Source organism: Scomber japonicus, chromosome 19 (genome assembly GCF_027409825.1).
Source record: "Scomber japonicus isolate fScoJap1 chromosome 19, fScoJap1.pri, whole genome shotgun sequence".
In the NCBI taxonomy this organism is placed as follows: domain Eukaryota; kingdom Metazoa; phylum Chordata; class Actinopteri; order Scombriformes; family Scombridae; genus Scomber; species Scomber japonicus.
Genome location: NC_070596.1, coordinates 17,469,385 through 17,475,384, shown reverse-complemented (window position 1 = coordinate 17,475,384; position 6,000 = coordinate 17,469,385).

The window sequence follows — 6,000 nt, the reverse complement described above, 5'->3', positions numbered from 1 at the left end:
ATGGGAAGGGTGGGGGATTGTCCCAAAACTTGCTTCAAGGGGCCAGAGGGGCAGCCTGAATGAAAAATGTGTAAAATCAAGCACCGTGAAGGCATTGTGTGAAAATTGTGAAGGATTTTCCAAAGCGGGCAAAAATTGAAAAAAATGACAGGGCCGGTAGTGTCGAAAAAGTCAAAAATGGGAAGGTTGGGGGATTGTCCCAAAACTTGCTACACGGGGCCAGAGGGTCGGGCTGAATGAAAAATGTGTAAAATCAAGCACCGTGAAGGCATTGTGTGAAAATTGTGAAGGATTTTCCAAAGCGGGCAAAAATTGAAAAAAATGACAGGGCCGGTAGTGTCGAAAAAGTCAAAAATGGGAAGGGTGGGGGATTGTCCCAAATCTTGCTACAAGGAGCCAGAGGGTCAGCCTGAATGAAAAATGTGTAAAATCAAGCACCGTGAAGGCATTGTGTGAAAATTGTGAAGGATTTTCCAAAGCGGGCAAAAATTGAAAAAAATGACAGGGCCGGTAGTGTCGAAAAAGTCAAAAATGGGAAGGTTGGGGGATTGTCCCAAAACTTGCTATACGGGGCCAGAGGGTCGGGCTGAATGAAAAATGTGTAAAATCAAGCACCGTGAAGGCATTGTGTGAAAATTGTGAAGGATTTTCCAAAGCGGGCAAAAATTGAAAAAAATGACAGGGCCGGTAGTGTCGAAAAAGTCAAAAATGGGAAGGGTGGGGGATTGTCCCAAATCTTGCTACAAGGAGCCAGAGGGTCAGCCTGAATGAAAAATGTGTAAAATCAAGCACCGTGAAGGCATTGTGTGCAAATTGTGAAGGATTTTCCAAAGCGGGCTAAAATTGAAAAAAATGACAGGGCCGGTAGTGTCGAAAAAGTCAAAAATGGGAAGGGTGGGGGATTGTCCCAAAACTTGCTACAAGGGGCTAGAGGGGCAGCCTGAATGAAAAATGTGTAAAATCAAGCACCGTGAAGGCATTGTGTGAAAATTGTGAAGGATTTTCCAAAGCGGGCAAAAATTGAAAAAAATGACAGGGCCGGTAGTGTCGAAAAAGTCAAAAATGGGAAGGTTGGGGGATTGTCCCAAAACTTGCTACACGGGGCCAGAGGGTCGGGCTGAATGAAAAATGTGTAAAATCAAGCACCGTGACGGCATTGTGTGAAAATTGTGAAGGATTTTCCAAAGCGGGCAAAAATTGAAAAAAATGACAGGACCGGTAGTGTCGAAAAAGTCAAAAATGGGAAGGTTGGGGGATTGTCCCAAAACTTGCTACACGGGGCCAGAGGGTCGGGCTGAATGAAAAATGTGTAAAATCAAGCACCGTGACGGCATTGTGTGAAAATTGTGAAGGATTTTCCAAAGCGGGCAAAAATTGAAAAAAATGACAGGACCGGTAGTGTCGAAAAAGTCAAAAATGGGAAGGGTGGGGGATTGTCCCAAATCTTGCTACAAGGAGCCAGAGGGTCAGCCTGAATGAAAAATGTGTAAAATCAAGCACCGTGAAGGCATTGTGTGAAAATTGTGAAGGATTTTCCAAAGCGGGCAAAAATTGAAAAAAATGACAGGGCCGGTAGTGTCGAAAAAGTCAAAAATGGGAAGGGTGGGGGATTGTCCCAAAACTTGCTTCAAGGGGCCAGACGGGCAGCCTGAATGAAAAATGTGTAAAATCAAGCACCGTGAAGGCATTGTGTGAAAATTGTGAAGGATTTTCCAAAGCGGGCAAAAATTGAAAAAAATGACAGGGCCGGTAGTGTCGAAAAAGTCAAAAATGGGAAGGGTGGGGGATTGTCCCAAAACTTGCTTCAAGGGGCCAGAGGGGCAGCCTGAATGAAAAATGTGTAAAATCAAGCACCGTGAAGGTATTGTGTGAAAATTGTGAAGGATTTTCCAAAGCGGGCAAAAATTGAAAAAAATGACAGGACCGGTAGTGTCGAAAAAGTCAAAAATGGGAAGGGTGGGGGATTGTCCCAAATCTTGCTACAAGGAGCCAGAGGGTCAGCCTGAATGAAAAATGTGTAAAATCAAGCACCGTGAAGGCATTGTGTGAAAATTGTGAAGGATTTTCCAAAGCGGGCAAAAATTGAAAAAAATGACAGGGCCGGTAGTGTCGAAAAAGTCAAAAATGGGAAGGGTGGGGGATTGTCCCAAAACTTGCTTCAAGGGGCCAGAGGGGCAGCCTGAATGAAAAATGTGTAAAATCAAGCACCGTGAAGGTATTGTGTGAAAATTGTGAAGGATTTTCCAAAGCGGGCAAAAATTGAAAAAAATGACAGGACCGGTAGTGTCGAAAAAGTCAAAAATGGGAAGGGTGGGGGATTGTCCCAAATCTTGCTACAAGGAGCCAGAGGGTCAGCCTGAATGAAAAATGTGTAAAATCAAGCACCGTGAAGGCATTGTGTGAAAATTGTGAAGGATTTTCCAAAGCGGGCAAAAATTGAAAAAAATGACAGGGCCGGTAGTGTCGAAAAAGTCAAAAATGGGAAGGGTGGGGGATTGTCCCAAATCTTGCTACAAGGAGCCAGAGGGTCAGCCTGAATGAAAAATGTGTAAAATCAAGCAACGTGAAGGCATTGTGTGAAAATTGTGAAGGATTTTCCAAAGCGGGCAAAAATTGAAAAAAATGACAGGGCCGGTAGTGTCGAAAAAGTCAAAAATGGGAAGGGTGGGGGATTGTCCCAAAACTTGCTACAAGGGGCCAGAGGGGCAGCCTGAATGAAAAATGTGTAAAATCAAGCACCGTGAAGGCATTGTGTGAAAATTGTGAAGGATTTTCCAAAGCGGGCAAAAATTGAAAAAAATGACAGGGCCGGTAGTGTCGAAAAAGTCAAAAATGGGAAGGTTGGGGGATTGTCCCAAAACTTGCTACACGGGGCCAGAGGGTCGGGCTGAATGAAAAATGTGTAAAATCAAGCACCGTGAAGGCATTGTGTGAAAATTGTGAAGGATTTTCCAAAGCGGGCAAAAATTGAAAAAAATGACAGGACCGGTAGTGTCGAAAAAGTCAAAAATGGGAAGGGTGGGGGATTGTCCCAAATCTTGCTACAAGGAGCCAGAGGGTCAGCCTGAATGAAAAATGTGTAAAATCAAGCACCGTGAAGGCATTGTGTGAAAATTGTGAAGGATTTTCCAAAGCGGGCAAAAATTGAAAAAAATGACAGGGCCGGTAGTGTCGAAAAAGTCAAAAATGGGAAGGGTGGGGGATTGTCCCAAAACTTGCTACAAGGGGCCAGAGGGGCGGCCTGAATGAAAAATTTGTAAAATCAAGCACCGTGAGGGCATTGTGTGAAAATTATGAAGGATTTTCCAAAGCGGCCAAAAATTGAAAAAAACGACAGGGCCGGTAGTGTCGAAAAAGTCAAAAATGGGAAGGGTGGGGGATTGTCCCAAAACTTGCTACAAGGGGCCAGAGGGGCGGGCTGATTGAAAAATGTGTAAAATCAAGCACCGTGAGGGCATTGTGTGAAAATTGTGAAGGATTTTCCATAGGGGTAAAAATTGAAAAAAATGACAGGGTCGGTAGTGTCGAAAAAGTCAAAAATGGGAAGGGTGGGGGATTGTCCCAAAACTTGCTACAAGGGGCCAGAGGGGCGGCCTGAATGAAAAATGTGTAAAATCAAGCACCGTGAGGGCATTGTGTGAAAATTGTGAAGGATTTTCCAAAGCGGCCAAAAATTGAAAAAAACGACAGGGCCGGTAGTGTCGAAAAAGTAAAAAATGGGAAGGGTGGGGGATTGTCCCAAAACTTGCTACAAGGGGCCAGAGGGGCGGCCTGAATGAAAAATTTGTAAAATCAAGCACCGTGAGGGCATTGTGTGAAAATTATGAAGGATTTTCCAAAGCGGCCAAAAATTGAAAAAAACGACAGGGCCGGTAGTGTCGAAAAATTCAAAAATGGGAAGGGTGGGGGATTGTCCCAAAACTTGCTACAAGGGGCCAGAGGGGCGGCCTGAATGAAAAATTTGTAAAATCAAGCACCGTGAGGGCATTGTGTGAAAATTATGAAGGATTTTCCAAAGCGGCCAAAAATTGAAAAAAACGACAGGGCCGGTAGTGTCGAAAAAGTCAAAAATGGGAAGGGTGGGGGATTGTCCCAAAACTTGCTACAAGGGGCCAGAGGGGCGGGCTGATTGAAAAATGTGTAAAATCAAGCACCGTGAGGGCATTGTGTGAAAATTGTGAAGGATTTTCCATAGGGGTAAAAATTGAAAAAAATGACAGGGTCGGTAGTGTCGAAAAAGTCAAAAATGGGAAGGGTGGGGGATTGTCCCAAAACTTGCTACAAGGGGCCAGAGGGGCGGCCTGAATGAAAAATGTGTAAAATCAAGCACCGTGAGGGCATTGTGTGAAAATTGTGAAGGATTTTCCAAAGCGGCCAAAAATTGAAAAAAACGACAGGGCCGGTAGTGTCGAAAAAGTCAAAAATGGGAAGGGTGGGGGATTGTCCCAAAACTTGCTACAAGGGGCCAGAGGGGCGGCCTGAATGAAAAATTTGTAAAATCAAGCACCGTGAGGGCATTGTGTGAAAATTATGAAGGATTTTCCAAAGCGGCCAAAAATTGAAAAAAACGACAGGGCCGGTAGTGTCGAAAAAGTCAAAAATGGGAAGGGTGGGGGATTGTCCCAAAACTTGCTACAAGGGGCCAGAGGGGCGGGCTGATTGAAAAATGTGTAAAATCAAGCACCGTGAGGGCATTGTGTGAAAATTGTGAAGGATTTTCCATAGGGGTAAAAATTGAAAAAAATGACAGGGTCGGTAGTGTCGAAAAAGTCAAAAATGGGAAGGGTGGGGGATTGTCCCAAAACTTGCTACAAGGGGCCAGAGGGGCGGCCTGAATGAAAAATGTGTAAAATCAAGCACCGTGAGGGCATTGTGTGAAAATTTTGAAGGATTTTCCAAAGCGGGCAAAAATTGAAAAAAACGACAGGGCCGGTAGTGTCGAAAAAGTCAAAAATGGGAAGGGTGGGGGATTGTCCCAAAACTTGCTACAAGGGGCCAGAGGGGCGGGCTGATTGAAAAATGTGTAAAATCAAGCACCGTGAAGGCATTGTGTGGAAATTGTGAAGGATTTTCCATAGGGGTAAAAATTGAAAAAAATGACAGGGTCGGTAGTGTCGAAAAAGTCAAAAATGGGAAGGGTGGGGGATTGTCCCAAAACTTGCTACAAGGGGCCAGAGGGGCGGCCTGAATGAAAAATGTGTAAAATCAAGCACCGTGAGGGCATTGTGTGAAAATTGTGAAGGATTTTCCAAAGCGGCCAAAAATTGAAAAAAACGACAGGGCCGGTAGTGTCGAAAAAGTAAAAAATGGGAAGGGTGGGGGATTGTCCCAAAACTTGCTACAAGGGGCCAGAGGGGCGGCCTGAATGAAAAATGTGTAAAATCAAGCACCGTGAGGGCATTGTGTGAAAATTGTGAAGGATTTTCCAAAGCGGGCAAAAATTGAAAAAAATGACAGGGCCGGTAGTGTCGAAAAATTCAAAAATGGGAAGGGTGGGGGATTGTCCCAAAACTTGCTACAAGGGGCCAGAGGGGCGGCCTGAATGAAAAATTTGTAAAATCAAGCACCGTGAGGGCATTGTGTGAAAATTATGAAGGATTTTCCAAAGCGGCCAAAAATTGAAAAAAACGACAGGGCCGGTAGTGTCGAAAAAGTCAAAAATGGGAAGGGTGGGGGATTGTCCCAAAACTTGCTACAAGGGGCCAGAGGGGCGGCCTGAATGAAAAATGTGTAAAATCAAGCACCGTGAGGGCATTGTGTGAAAATTTTGAAGGATTTTCCAAAGCGGGCAAAAATTGAAAAAAACGACAGGGCCGGTAGTGTCGAAAAAGTCAAAAATGGGAAGGGTGGGGGATTGTCCCAAAACTTGCTACAAGGGGCCAGAGGGGCGGGCTGATTGAAAAATGTGTAAAATCAAGCACCGTGAAGGCATTGTGTGGAAATTGTGAAGGATTTTCCATAGGGGTAAAAATTGAAAAAAATGACAGGGTCGGTAGTGTC